General features: G+C 44.3%; 1 pseudogene; it reads right to left on the bottom strand.

The window, feature by feature from the left end:
• Window positions 1–557: 557 nt before the first annotated feature.
• Window positions 558–15,981, bottom strand: part of LOC148141046 (uncharacterized) — a 32,450-nt pseudogene continuing 17,026 nt past the window's right edge.

Genomic DNA, 15,981 nt, shown 5'->3' with positions numbered 1-15,981 from the left:
ACTAAGGACATTCTGGCTACGGGTGCAGATAGCTAGAAGGACACTAACATTGATGGGGCGGGAAATCTGCAGAAGGATTTGGACAAGTTAGTCGAGTGCGTAAAGATGTGGGAGATAGAGTACAACGCGGAAAAGTGTGTATTCATGCCCATTGGTAGGAACACTCGAGGCCTGAACTAATTTCCAAATGAGGAGAAAATTCAGAATTCTGAAGTGCAAAGTGATTTGGGAGTTCTAGTGCAGGGTTCTCTCAAGGTAAACTTCACAGAACATATGAGGCCATGTGCCTGTATTACTTCCTTGATCAGTCATGTGCACCATTCGTTTCGCCTTCCATGAGAGAAACAATCGCTAATCCCAAACTTCATTGATTCGTTTAAGCAATAATTAAATTGAAACTTTCAGAGATAAATCGTGCTTTGTTTAAACTTCGCAATCGTCTACCCAATTCCACTACTGTTTCATAAGAGCATGATTTGTGCATGGTTAACTGTGATAATTGCGATTTAGCCTCACACTAATAGGACAACTAAAAACTTTGGAAGAAATTTTAAAAACTATTCAGATATACCTGATTTTCCATTTTCCAAAGTCCCTAACTTAGTTAGAACCAAAGGATATTTTAGAATGGCCATCAATTCCTTTCTGAATGTGACCTGAGCCACTACATAGATAAAAGTGGTTGTGCATGAACTCAAACACTGAAGTATCTATCCAGTGTGTTCCATGATGGCAAATGGATCGTAGTAACCTGTAAACAGAAATGGAATGCCCACAAATTGTGTGCACACAGAATGTACAAAGGTTACCGTCCATAACAATATAAAACAGCCAGAGATAGCCAGCAATAATATGATCGACTTCCTTCGGTTATCCATCTCAGGATCATTTGAATCATCTCTGTCACTTCTCTGAAGCATTTTCCTCACTCTATTGTTCTGCACAATATGCTTAATTGTGAAAACATTGAGCAGCACAATTAATACAAATGGCACAAATGGTGTTAGGGAAACGTCAATGAAAAAATATGCTACTCAGAGAGGTAAACTAGAGAGACTTGATTTTACATTGCAGAACCATGCTATATCGTTGATCATTTCCAAATGTTCACTTTCAAAGTAAATTGTGATGTTTTCCACAAAGCTCAATGCAAAAGTAGTTGCTATAACTCGTTGCAGTTCTTTCAGAGCAATATTCTTCTCGCAACATTTGGCAACAAATGGCTATGAATCGATCAAAAGTGAAAGCAACTGTTAACCAAACAAAACAATCTATTGCTGTGTAAACCAGGGTAATGTTAAGATTGGAAATGGGCGTGTACTTCAAAAATGCATATGAGAAGTAAATGTCATTAATTTCGTAAAATATTACATCAAATATTATCACTAGTAGGTCTGCCATTGCCATGGACACGAGGGAACGTGTGATGCATTTTGAAAGGCCACACTTTCCATGGGAGAGAATCCCAATTGCTATTGGATTACCTGCAAGAAAATGAAAATAAGCTGACAGTAATTCACGGAGATAATCAAGTTGAAAACATGCCACATTTAAATTACCACTCAATTCTTTGTGCAGTCACTCAGCTCAGATTCTTTTTGCATCAGGCAGATTTTCCCTCATGTGATCAGGTAGATAAGTTTCAGTGAATTAACACTCAGTTTAGTCAGTTTATGCCAGAATATTTTACGGTATAATATAGATACCACTTTAGAATGGAATTGCATTTATCATGGTTTGATTAGAACATATTTCATGTCATTTAATAGGTTTTACAAAAATTTATCTAAGATATCTAATGGCTAGATCACGGCAATAAAATGCAGTTTTCTCCATTTTGTTAGCATGTGAGCAGCTCCTACAGCTATCATTTTCTGCATCATAATTAACATAACAGAGAGATATGAGCACGTAGGTCATAACAGAAATTGGGCCAGGACAGTTTGAATCATCATTATTAATTTCAGTCAGATTTTACGTTAGCAGAAACAAAAATCAGTAGACAGAACAGAATAAGATCAAATATCATTCATTTTGCACAATGGGTTACAGTAAGCATTTTGTTCAGTGTATCAGTGATTCCCGAAATCACGTAATGAACAAATACTTCATTTGTCAGTCAGTCAATAAATCACTGGATCCATTAGCTGGCCAGAAAAAAAACAGTTATTAAAAGGGTTCAGAAAATATTTACAAGGATGTTACCAGGGTTGGAGGATTTGAGCCATAGGGAGAGGTCGAATAGGCTGGGGCTGTTTTCTCTGGAGCATCAGAGGCTGAGGTGTGACCTAATAGAGGTTTACAAAATCATGAGGGGCAAGGATAGGATAAATACACAAAGTCTTTTCCCTGGGGTCAGGGAGTCCAGAACTAGAGGACATATATTTAGGGTGAGAGGGGAAAGATATAAAAGAGACCTACGGGACAATGTTTTCACGCAGAGGGTGGGATGTGTGTGGAATGGGCTGCCAGATGAATTGGTGGAGGCTAATACTATGACAACATTGAAAAGGCATCTGGATGGGAACATGAATATGAAGAGTTTGGACGGATATGGGCCGGGTGATTGCAGGTTGAATTAGATTGGGGTCCAATATCTGGCCGGCATGGACGAGTTGGAATGAAACATTTGTTTCCGTGCTGTACATCTCTACAACTCTGTTTTAGAATGGTAGCTTTGGAATTGGGATGAAATTGTACAAGAAAACTAATTCAAATTTACATATCCATTCTGAATACAACAGCAGAATTATGGAACCACTCACACAATCTCAGAACTGCCATATATTCAGTGATTTATAGGTAGCCAGACTCTACAAATTGCACATCTGAAAATATGTCACGATTATTCCAACAGTAAGAACAGCACGCCAAAAACATGGAGGGAAACAAAAACAGAAAGAAAAATGTACTGTTGTGACTGACAGGGAACACAACCACTTCAAGGAAATGATAATAAATCGCTTCTAGCTGCACAATTAGAGGTCGTTCCATTTTCTCAAAGATGAATTAACGTGTTGTTGTGACTCACACAGCGATAAGATGCATTAACTTGAAGTTGCTTTATAGATCATAGGAAATTCAATTTAGGTGATAATGTCATGCAAATTGCAATGACTTGACAGTCGTTACCGTTACTTAAAAAAATTGATAATGTAGCCGTTTTTACTCCAATGCTCATTGAGAATAGAAATGTGTGGATTAAAAGACCTCAAAAGTGAATAAACACATGTATAATAATTGCATAAATTTTGAATTTTGGAATAACAACTCAAATCCCCTATTCGAGCTCTTGGTCCATTGTTTTGCATACTATGTCATTTCAAGTGTCATGCAAAATGTCTGTTGAACGTTCTCAGCTCTACTACCCTTTAAACCAATGAAGTCTTGATACTATCCTTCTCTCTTCTTAAAATACATTTCTTAAATTCTTCCTTAAAGTTCCTGCTCATTACCATATAACTGTGCCCCCTGTTCATGGAGTGTTCTACTAAAAGGAAAGGTTTCTGCATATCTGCATTAGCTATGCCACAAAGAACTTTCTACACCTTAATCAGATCCCTCCCCAATTTTGTTCTGCTCTACAGTATCCTATCTTCACAGCTGAACCAATTTTTCTTCAGGAAAGAATCTGGCGAATCCGCTCTGTAATCTCCCTAATATAATCACGTCCTTTCAAGAGTATGGTTAATGATCTGCACACAGAACTCCAGATGTGGTCTAACCTCCTTTCTCTTTGTCTTCAATGCCTTGTTGTATAAATTTAAAACAGCACAATACCACGTTATAGTCCGTCAGGTTTATTTGGAAGTACGGAGTGCGGCTGCTTTGTCAGGTAGCTATTGGGGAAGGATCATTAGACACTGAATTTATAGCGCAAGATCATAGTGTCATTCAAATTATACGATAAATTGAACAGACCTAGATTGCTGTTAGGCTTTTCATCTATTATAAATCGTTGCAGGCATCAAGCTTATTATGCAAATCCGAGAAACTTTTTCAAGTCACATTCCCGGGATAACTTAAGGTTTTATTTTTAAAAAGGTTACATTTCAGCTCAGAGAATGCGTAAAAGTGAGAGGTTGGAGTGTGCCTGTAATCAGGTCGTGAGTCAGTCATGTTCTATTTCCAAAGTAGGAATTGAAAAAATGTCACATGGATTGACTACCTGTATTGACTGCCTGCAGGTTGTGTGCTTTTCGAGCAAAATAGAATGTATCTGCAAACACAATTCTGCAAATGAAAATTCATCCCATAACTTATATATAACTTATGTGCGTGCAAGTAAGAGGAAGAGAGAGAAATTGTGTGTGTGAGTGTGTGTGTGTTTGGAAGAGCGTGTGAGTGAGTGTGTGCAAGTGTGCATGTGTATGTGAGTGTGTGAGTCTGTGTGGGTTTGTCTGTGTGTTTGATAGAGTGTGTTTTGAGTGTAACGGGGTATATTCTCATTCCCCACCTCGAAAAAATATAATCAAATTTGACACGTATGAATCCCTGCCAGCACTGCTGACTACTGTTGACTTTTCCTGGATTCTCCACGTGGAGATTAATTCAGTCCTTCAGATTGTTTTTACTTTCCAACAGTTTTCTTCCTACCCACGGGATTGTCGTACTTTAATTAATCCTTCCAAACCTTCTTGAAGAATGGCACCAGATTAGCTGTTTTCTAGTCACGTGGCACTACACAAGTGGCTGGAGATCATTCCAAAGGTGTTTTCAGAACGAAGACAACCTCCCCCCTTCGTCCCATTATATCTTGGGATGCATGTCACCTAGAGTTGGTAATTTATCCAATTCCCAACCCATGAAAACAGCCGATATTTCCACCCACTCAACGCTAATTTGCTCAATAATATTGCAGAACCTTCTTTCCTTTCTATACTGTTATTTCCTCCTTCTGTCATGAATATACATAGGAAGCACTCATTTAAAACCCCAATTATGTCTTTGGGTATCCCACACAGATTGTCATGTTGGTGCTCATGGGGTTCCTTTGTTTCTTTCAATACTCTACTGCTCCTACCGCACTTATACAACGCCTTTCGTTTTTTTCTGTAATGACACTGACAGTGTTTTCCCATCGCCTTTCTTTGTTTTTGTGTAACCACCACACTTTATGCACTTCCCTATTGCATCTGTTATTGTAAGTCTTCAATATCTGAAATAAAGTTGTTCTTAAAAAGAAAATCTGTGTCGAATGCTGTACACGAATAATGTTGATAGAAGTATCGAATTTTCTTCCACAAACAGCAAGGAATGTGAGATCAGTTGTTAATTTTTTTAACGCGTGATCAGCAAATCATTATCTAAGCGTTGGACCACCCTCCTTCAATACAGGCTCAAAATTAGTAAGTATTCTTCGGAGAGATAGTGATGTAATGGTGCTGCTACTGGATTCATTATTCACTGGATTAGTAATACTTCTGCCCAAGACGACTGTTTTGTAGAATTACGCACCTATTTGTATGGCATGCAATCTGTACTTAAAAACTACTCTCGCGGAAACTGTGTAAACACGAACTGAAAAAAAAACCCCGATATGGTTTAGTAACGCTCTTTCAAGAAGAAACTCTTAGCCTTACATAGTTTTGCATCCATGCGACTCCAGACTACAACTAAAGATTTCACTCTTAACCACCTCCTGAAATGATAAAGCAAGCCAGTGAATTGTATCAAACTGCTGCAAAGATTAAAAAGGTAAAACTGGACGGAGAAAATTTCATCAAGCAAGGAACCGGAAATCACATGAACAAACAAAATTTTGTTGAACCTGCAAAGTCCTCTTCACTACATAGCAGAGAAAACTGTCCAATTGAGTTTTCCCACAATGACTGATGTTCAAAAACCATCAACCAGGTGCCACATGTTGACCAAATTATTCCCTCATTCATCAATCATTAGCAGAGAAACACTACATCTGTCAGGTTTCTAAGAGGACATTGCACAAACCTCACTTCTTGTGCGTCATGATCACTTTCATACAGTGGAAAATCCATTCATGTGAGCTGCGTGACAAATCATATTGATCATTCACCCCCGGCTTACACAAACTGAGTTAAATTGGAGAGAAATAATACAAAGGCAGACTGTTCAATAATTCAATTATAAACGTATTGATTATCTGTGCACTTCACATGGGAGATACCATTCAAGTGTCAAGGCTGTGACAAACTCATTCTCAAGGAACTCCCACCCAAAAACAAGATATTCACATCGACAAGGAGACTATCATAACCCCTGGTACATCAGAGGAGACCCAAAAGAAAGTGATCCTTTCAGAGTGAGGTTTATGGTCAAGCTCGAGTAAAATCTTCAGCTGGGACACCAGAATGTTTCCAAAGAGAATCTATCAAGTGTCACGTTTATGATAAGGCTGCTCTCATTTCCCCAGTTTTGGAAAGCAGCAGGAAATCCAGATTGATGACAAAACACTCAGATTTAAGGAATGTGAAAGGGTTTCATATTTTTAGTGCATCTCCTGAAACATGAATGCTCACGCAGTTGAGAAAACCTTTGAACGTGAATTCTGCAATAAATCCTTCATACAATTGTTGGACCTTCTGGAAGATGAACAATTCCCAGGTGACTTCTGCCAGGATTGCTTCACCCTGTCTTCTTCGTTAACCATACACCAACGTTTCTACAGAGATTCAAAATCGGTCAGCTTCCTCCGTTGCACTGATTCCTACATTTCTGACATTGTCACATTTCCTTCTCCCTCAAAAGCATATTTTCCTTTGTCGTCACTTTCCATCCTGCTGTCTATTTTTACCTCCCCAACGTGATGTCGCCAGCAGATATATCTTGCCCAGTCAAAATACTGAAGGGGCCGTTATCGTCTTGACATTCGGATCCACTACTCGATGACATGGAACGCATCATCCCCTCATTCAAGGGCAGCCTTCCGCAAAATTGCAGGACGTGAAAGAATTGCCTTTCACATTGTCTCTCGTCACCGCCCATGACCATAAAAATACGTTTTCAGAAAAATAGTTATTTACCTGTACTTCTTCCAATGTGATTTACTGCATTCACTACTCAAATATTGGTTTCCTTTCTACTGACTGGGCATTCACTAACCAGATCATCTCTATTCAAACCACGAGTATGATCTCAAAGTTTCAGTGAGTTAATATTGCAATTCACTGTCTTGCACTTATCTCTGCATTTTATTATTTAGCTTGCAGTAATGCTGCAGAGAAGCCCACCACCATCTGGAGGCACAGTACCACAATTTCTGCTTCGGCACTTTAGAGCCTCTGGACACGACTCTGAATTTAAAAAAAATCATGAATCACTCTCCCGTTCTGACTTTTGAAATATATATTCACTGAGTTTCGAGAGAAAAACGAAAATCAAATGTTGAAAAAAATTTGAATTGCATTCGTCGACGAAATAAAACAAGAACCAATAAAACGAGAGAAAAAAAACATTTCTACCATGTGTGACGAGAGTACTGACTGACTTTCCATTGAACTATGATTGGTGTGGGGGGGGGGGGGGGGGTGATGGAGGGGGGGTTGTATTTCATTTAACCTGAGTCAACTTGCATGTTTGAAAATGTAAACAAAGGTAGTGTTGACTTCAATCATCATTATTTGGAGCATTCTGCGTTGCAACACTTGCACCAGCCTTTTTTTTTGCATCTTCTGCTGTGAATACAGCTTGGAAACTGCGCAAACAGTCAGCAATTACCTCGGGGGTATTATGAAGGTTAACTGTCCTCTGAAATTTGTATCCTTCTGTCCTAAACAGTGGAACACAAAAAAACCTCCAAGAAAATGTGTGTTCGTTCAGCAATAATCAAACTCTAGACTAGTAAATTGACAATTATTGATTAAAGAAGTTTTTATCTTTTTTTCCTACTCCCATGGCGTTCAGCATATTTTCAGACAAATGACACATTCCACCATTTGTGCACGTTGGCGTGCTCGGTCATACATCTACTTGCGTCCAGGATTCTGATTTAGTTTAACTATAACAAGTTGACTTGGTGGAGGTTACCTCTTATGCATAGGCAGTAACAGCTATATAGCTCTCTCAGATTCTCTCAGATTTTTTTTCAGAATTATCGCCAGAGCAGAGAAATGCCGAAACGACGGATAAGCAGGATGCATATGATGGAATATGGGAACCAAAATAGAGGTACTGCGAATAAATAAAAGAAAGGCCTGTGCGTGGTGGAAATCTGAAACAAAGCCAAAAATAGCTGGAGAAACTGATGAAAAATCACCAATATCCAAATGTTAACTCTATATTCTTCCCACAAATGCTGCTAGATCTATTAGTTTCCTGAAGCATTTTCTGTTTCAGTTAAATTTTGAATGATTCTCTTGCTTTCTGTGTTTCAATAACCTCGACATTTTTCTGACTGAATATTTCACACCATTCTTCAGCTCCTCTCTGAATTTCGAGTGGTTTACGGCTGAGGTGCAAGGACTTTGTACAGGTACACAAAACCAGAATTACAAAGCTGATGTATTCTGCGATTAACATCGGTCATTGTAATTGAAGAATAAAAAAGCTTCGCAATTTGCATTGTGACGATGCCTCCTTTAACAAAGTTATGTTGTCCTTGTGTTTTCTTCAGAGAGGTTGTAAATGACACAGTCTCCGAAAAGTGTGGGGTCGAACGGTTTCAAAGCCAATTTGATTATAGTTAACAGGCACTGCCTCGTGCAGAAGGCTGTCAAGTTTTTAAAAAAGTACAATGAAAGGGGAGTGGTCAGTTCTTCCAACCCAGCTTATCAGAGGTTAAAAAAAGCGGTTGCACCCAAAGAAATAGGTCCAGGCTGGTACTCACTCTCTGACTTCACTCCTGTAAGATACAGCGTTTGATTTTACCATCTGAGCCAAGGGCATTTATGAGAATTGTCGAAAGTATTTGGAACAGCATAATTAAGTTGGGATATTCAGTCAGATTTTCAGATAGGTTAAAGTTATTCTGTATTCTGTTCTCGTTTGTGTTTTATCCGATAATCTTATAAATAAATTTTATTTTGCTTAAAACTGAGTGGTTCGACCAGTGGCATCTCTCCTGGAATATCCACGGTACACCTGCTTAACACAACCAGAAAATTCAGGGTCTAGGCTACCTTCTTGAAATGTTTGGAGGGGTCTGGCCGATTCCTGACCAGATTGACGGCTTTTTGTAGGATTCGTTCTTTCATTCCAAGTTGTGATTAGGGTTGCTGGACGCGAAGGCAGTGAGTGGTAAGTGTTAATGCCTTTTGTTCTGGGTGTTGCATTCGGTTGATGTAAACAGTGCTTGGTGTTGCAATGGCTCTTCCAGTCAACAAGAGGTTTCTGGGGTGGAAGAAGTGACATTGGGGATTTTGTAAAAACGGATTAAGGCCAAGGTACTGACATTAACAGACAGCTGGAGTTGGAGCTGCCTCGTTCTTTAGGAAAGGAGAGATAAATTACAGCAATAGCTCAACAGTTAAGTTAACTGGAACCGCCATCACAATCTTTTGATATGGCTAAAATTCAATGGAAAATTAAACAGCTTGAGTTATACACAAAAAGAAACAAGGAAAGGGCAACAGAAATGAAACAGTTTGAATTACGAATAAACACAGAGGAAAGAGAAAAGGAATGGACCGCTTGAGCAGAACAAAAGAAAAACGAAATACTGAAAGAGCGAGAGAAGAGAAAGAAAAGGAGAGCTTGGAAAGGAAGAAAGAGAGGGACTTTGAACGTCAGTAATTGGTACTTAGACTGGAAATTCAGCTTAAAAGGATGGAAATGAAGAATGATGGTATGCGAGCGAGCAAGATAGTGAGGATGAGAAATCCATGGCAGCGAAGGTCTGGTGAGAAACTGTTTAAATATATTCCGGCATTGGCTACATTTGATGAGAAGGATGTGGAAGCCTTTTGTCATCTCGTTTGAAAAGGTGACTAAACAAACGCGATTACCAGTGAGCATGTGGATATTTGTTGATCCAAACAAAATTTGTTGGTTGAGCGAGTGAGGTATTCGCATCCTTATCAGAGGAGGTATCTGGGGGCATATGTGGAGGTGAAGAAAGCCATCTGAAGTGCATATGAACTTGTGCCAGAAGCCTGCAGAAAAAAGGTTTCAGGAATCTAAGGAGAGATTCTGTTCAACCTACGCTGAATTTGAAAGGATCAATCAAAGTAATTTTGATATGTGAATAAGAGCATTAAAAAGAGAGCAAACCTATGACGCTCTTGGAGAGAAGATTATTTTGGAGGAGTTCAAAAATTCATTTGCTGAAGTACTGAGAACTCAAATGGAAGAGCAAGGAATTAAAACGACAAAAACGGCAAGCTTAGCAACTGAAATGGCTGCTGATTCTAAAACGATCCATAAATTAATGTTTGGCTTCGAAAGTCAATTTCAATCATTTAAAGATAGATATTGAGCAAAATAGAAATTCTTGCATGGAAAGGGAAATGTAGATCTGGGTGAAGATCATCAGGAAAACTAACCACAGGGTAAAAAGGAAACCGTGCAAGGGGAAAGACTTTAAAAAGCTCCACTGCTTCCACTGCAATAAAATAGGCCACATGAAATCACAATTGCCAGTGGGTTAGGAAAATCTGGGAGCCAGATATAGCAAAACATGAGAAGCAAGTGAATTTAGTTGGAGTGGTAACAGAAAGCACTTCTTAAAAATTTCAAAAATATACTTTATTCATAAAATATTTTGATGATCTGTACAATTGGTCATGCCATACATCTGTAAACATTCCATTTCTTGGTATACAGAGACAGAGTAATCATTCATATATACAGGTCTGTACGATTACATATTTCGGTGAGGCATCAGCGGAGCCCAAATGACTGGTTGGGCCCCCTGTTCTTCTGAGGCAGGCAGATGTCACACGATGGTCTTAACCCACCGCGCCTTGGCGGCGGCTGCCCCAAGCTTCAAGCGCATCCCTCAACACGTAGTCCTGGACCTTGGAATGTGCCAGTCTGCAGCACTCAGTCGGGGTCAACTCCTTCAGCTGGAAGATCAACAGGTTTCGGACCGCCCAGAGAGCGTCCTTCACCGAGTTGATGATCCTCCAGGCACAGTTGATTTTCCTCTCGGTGTGCATCCCGGGGAACAGACCGTAGAGCACGGAGTCCCATGTCACGGCGCTGCTCGGGACGAACCTCGACAAACACCACTGCATTCCTCTCCAGACTTCTTCTGCATCGGTACATTCCAGAAGGAGGTGTGTGATAGTTTCGTCCTCCCCGCAGTCGCTTCGAGGGCAGCGTGCGGTGCGGCTGAGAGTCCGGGCATGCATAAAGAATCTCACAGGCAGAGCCCTTCTCACCACCAGCCAAGCCATGTCTTGGTGCTTGTTGGAAACTTCTGGAGATAAGGCATTCTGCCAAATGGCATTGACAGTCTGCTCAGTGAACCGTTCGATAGGATCCGCCCTCTCCTTTTCCCGAAGGGTCTTAAGGACACTACGTGCTGACCACTTCCTGATGGACTTGTGGTCAAAGGTGTTTTTCTTCATAAACTTCTCCACGAAGGACAGGTGATACAGAATGGTCCAAATACTTGGAGCGTTCCGCGGCAGCGAGGCCAGGCCCATCCTTCGCAACACCAGGGACAGGTTGAACCTCAGTACGTAGTGACACTTGGTGTTTGCGTACCGGGGATCCACGCACAGCTTGATGCAGCCACACACAAAGGTGGCCATCAGGATGAGGGTGGCATTGGGTGTATTTTTTCCCCCGTTGCCCAGATCTTTGTACAGCGAGTCTCTTCAGACCTGGTCGATCTTTGACCTCCATATGAACTGGAAGATGGGCCGGGTGACTGCAGCGGCACAGGTTCTGGGAATAGGCCAGACCTGTGCCACGTATAACAGTAATGACAGTGCCTCACACCTGATGACCAGGTTTTTTCCCGCGATGGAGAGAGACCGTAGCGTCCATCTGCCCAGTTTCTGCCTCACTTTGCTGATACGCTCCTCCCAAGACTTGGCGCACGCCCAGTTTCCCCCCCCCCCCCCCCCCCACCCGAACCAAATACCCAGCACCTTCAGGTGGTCGGTCCTGATGGTGAAGGGGATCGAGGATTGGTCGGCCCAGTTCCCAAAGAGCATGGCCTCGTTCTTGCCTCGGTTTGCCTTGGCCCCCGAGGCCAGTTTGAACTGGTCACATATGCACATGAGTCTGCACACGGTCAGCGGATCCGAGCAGAAAACGGCGACGTCATCCATGTACAGGGAGGCCTTAACCTGCAGGCCCCCGCTGCCAGGAATAGTCACTGCTCTCAGGCTCGCATCCTTCCTGATGGACTCGGCAAGTGGCTCTATGCAGCATACAAACAAGGCAGGAGAGAGAGGGCAGCCCTGCCTGACTCCAGATCTGACTGGGAAGCTATCTGATTCCCACCCATTGATTGAGACTGCACAAACACTGTTGTTGTAGAGCAGTCTGATCCAATTGCAGATGCCCTCCCCAAAGCCCATTTTGAAGAGAACTTCTCTCATATACCTGTGATATCCTGTCAAAGGCTTTCTCCTGGTCCAGGCTGATCAGGCAGGTGTCCAACCCTCTGTCCTGCACGTAGGCGATCGTATCCCTGAGGAGTGCGAGACACTCACCGATCTTCCTGCCCGGTATAGCACAGGTTTATTCAGGGTGAATCACCGACCCCAGAACAGACCTGACCCAGTTGGCGATAACCTTTGACAGAATTTTGTAATCCACGTTCAACAGTGAGATTGGTCTCCAATTTTTGAGTTCCTCTCTCTTCCCCTTCCGCTTGTAGATGAGGATGATGATGCCTTTCCTCATGGATTCACTCATGGTACCTGCCCGAAGAATACTGACATACACCTCCATCAGGTACTGGCCAATCAAGTCCAACAGAGCAGAATACAGCTCGACTAATAAGCCATCGCTTCCGGGAGTTTTATTCTTTTCAAAGGACTTGAGGGCCTTGGTCAGCTCGTCCAGAGAGAGTGGCTGGTCCAGCCTCTCCCGTGTTCTGTCGTCTAACACCTCCGTGATAGAGGAGAGGAACGACTGGGAGACCGCGCTGTCGGTCGGCTTCACGTCATACAGACTGGCAAAGAAGGATTTACTGATCCTCATGACGTCAGCCTGAGATGACGTTATCTTGCCATCTTCTTCCTTCAGGCGGCTGAGCACAGAGCTCTCTTTGTGCACCTTCTGGAAGAAGAAACGTGAGCACGTCTCGTCCTGCTCCACCGAGCGGACCCTGGACCGGAAGATTATCTTGGAGGCCTCCGAGGCAAAGAGCGAGGCTTGCTGGCCCTTCACCTCCTTGAGGTCCTCCGTGACATCGACCCCCATTGTCTGCAGCAGGAGCAGGTTCTGCGTACTTTACTGTAGCTGGGACAGCTTTCCCCGCCTCTCTCTCGCCTCCTGAACACGTTTCAGAATGAAGAACCTCTTGATGTTCCCTTTTACTGTTTCCCACCAGTCCGCTGGCGACTCAAAGAGGGGCTTCAGGTTCTCCAACCTGCGTAGTCCCTCTTGTGCTCCTCAATGTTTCCCAGGGTCAACAGCTTTGTGTGCAGCTTCCACGTTCCCTTACCAGCCCGCTGCTCGTCCTGCAGGTGACAGTCGGCCAGCAGGAGACAGTGGTCAGAGAAGTACACCGGCTTGACGTCGGTGGATCTGACCGAGAGCGTTCAGGACACAAACAGGTAATCTATCCTTGAGCGGATAGACCCGTCTGCTCGTGACCAGGTGTATCTACGCTGCACTCCATCTGTAGGGGTGCTCAAGACGTCGTGCAGCTTGGCAACTTTTACCTGGCCCATCAGGGCTCTGGATGTGGCGTCCAGTTTACTGTCCACCCCCCCCCGCCGGATCGTCCATCTGCATCAATGATACAGTTGAAGTCTCCGGCCAGAATGACGGGCCTGGACGTATCCAGCAACAGTGGAAGCTGCTGCAAGACGGCCAACCGTTCACTCTTACCCACTGGGGCATACACATTAATCAGTCTCAGGGGAGCATTCCTGTACATGACGTCGGCGACGAGGAGGCGCCCGCCCACCACCTCCTTAATGGTTGGTGAAGTTGCCTCCTCGCAACAGGATACCCAGTCCAGAGGTGCGGCTATCGTTGCCTCCCCGACCAAACTGACGGCCCATGGGCCCACAAGCTCGACCATCTCTTGTAGCTGCTGAGGTGCGGTATCTCGATTAGATTACTTACAGTCTGGAAACAGGCCCTTCGGCCCAACAAGTCCACACCACCCAGCCAAAGCGTAACCCACCCCTACATACATTTACCCCTTACCTAACACTACGGGCAATTGAACATGGCCAATTCACCTGACCTGCACATCTTTGGAATGTGGGAAGAAACCGGAGCACCCGGAGGAAACCCACGCAGACACGGGGAGAATGTGCAAACTCCACACAGTCAGTCGCCTGAGGCGGGAAATGAACCCGGATCTCCGGCGCTGTGAGGCAGCAGTGCTAACCACTGTGCCACCGTGCCGCTCACACTCCTGCAGAAACAGGATGTCGGCTTTAACGTTGGCCAGGAAGGCCATCGTAGAAACACATCACTTAGCCGATTTGATGCTACGCACATTTATGCTGGCAATTTTTAACCCCATTTTAACAGTTTACGAGGTTGATAATGTCCATTTGCTGCTGGTCTTGCCCCTCTGGGGTATCTGTGTGCATCCCCGTGGTGACGGCAAACTGCTGGACCATCCCAGGGCTGAGGTAGCTGTCCGGCTCCACGTTGAAGCCATTTCCTCGCTCTGGTGTCTTCGGCTCGGGCCCAGGGTCCGCATAGTCCAGTTCTCCATCTGACAGCGGGGCTGTCACAGGACCGCTGCTCCCAGTTACCTGGAGCTGTGGGCCGGTGGGTACCTCTTGGTTCTCACCGGGTCGGGGGAGGCCTTTACCCGTCTCCTCAGAGGGATCGTCTTTTCCTGCTTGGGCGGTGCTGCCCTCCTTTTTCCCCACGGCGCTCTGTCTCTTCCTCTGGTGTCGACCCTCCTTGTGCCTGTCCTCACCATCAGAAGAGCTGCCCGTATCCTCGTCGTGTAGGTGTCGCTTCCCCCCTCGCTGGGTGGCTTTGGGAGGTTTCCTCTTCCTGCTTTTGACAGTAATCCAATCATCTGCCTCCTTTGATCCCTCCTCTTCCATTTCCTCCGTCTGTCTTGAAGGAGCTTGGATCGGCTGCTGCATCTCCCCGCTGTCTGCCGTCTGCTCCGCTTCCTTCTGGGTGCCTCCAGACACCATTCCCGTGCTGTTTTGTGGTACCTTGCTGGTCTTAGGCGGTCCACGGCTCGTGTTGCCACCTCCGGCCATCTGTGTGTAGGTGGCGGCCCCTCGTCTTGGGCAGGCCTTGTACATGTGGCCCGCCTCTCCGCACAGATTACAGTTCTTGGCCTCCTTACATTCCTTGGTCGGGTGGCCTTCCTGCTTGCAGTTTCGGCAGACGGTCACCTTACAATCCGCCGCCATGTGGCCTGATCTCCCGCAGGTTCAGCACACTTTCGGCTGCCCTGCGTATGTCAGGTAACCTCTGCTTCCTCCGATGGCAAAGCTGGAGGGTGGGTGGAGGATGTTCCCACTGGCATCGACCCTCAGGGTTACCCTGACCTGTCATTTGCTGGTCCAGATCCAGAAAGGATCGACCACATCGGTACTCTCTCCCTCGACCTAGACATATCTTCTCAAGAAGGTCAGGACATCTGCTGCTGGCACGTGAGGGTTGTACACCTGGATTGTTACAACCCGACTCCTCTGCGCAGGAAGCACACACAACGGGACCGCCAACAAGATGGAGATCAGAGGTTCCCCTTCCTTCATCTTGAAGACCTTCAGGAGCTGCTCGCAATTCTTCACGCTCCTGAAGGGCACAGGGAAATCCTGCAGACAGTGCACGTCCGCTGCTTCAAACCCGCAGTACTCCAGCAAAATCTTCACAAACACCGTACGATCGACCGGTGTATGCTCCTCCACCTTCTTCACAGTCACCCTGACTGTGTTGCGAATGCCC

The sequence above is a fragment of the Chiloscyllium plagiosum genome, unplaced genomic scaffold (genome assembly GCF_037043375.1).
Source record: "Chiloscyllium plagiosum isolate Xiang-an unplaced genomic scaffold, Cpla_swu_hap1 HiC_scaffold_35, whole genome shotgun sequence".
NCBI classification, from domain to species: Eukaryota; Metazoa; Chordata; class Chondrichthyes; order Orectolobiformes; family Hemiscylliidae; genus Chiloscyllium; species Chiloscyllium plagiosum.
This window is presented reverse-complemented; position numbering and strand designations above follow the sequence as displayed.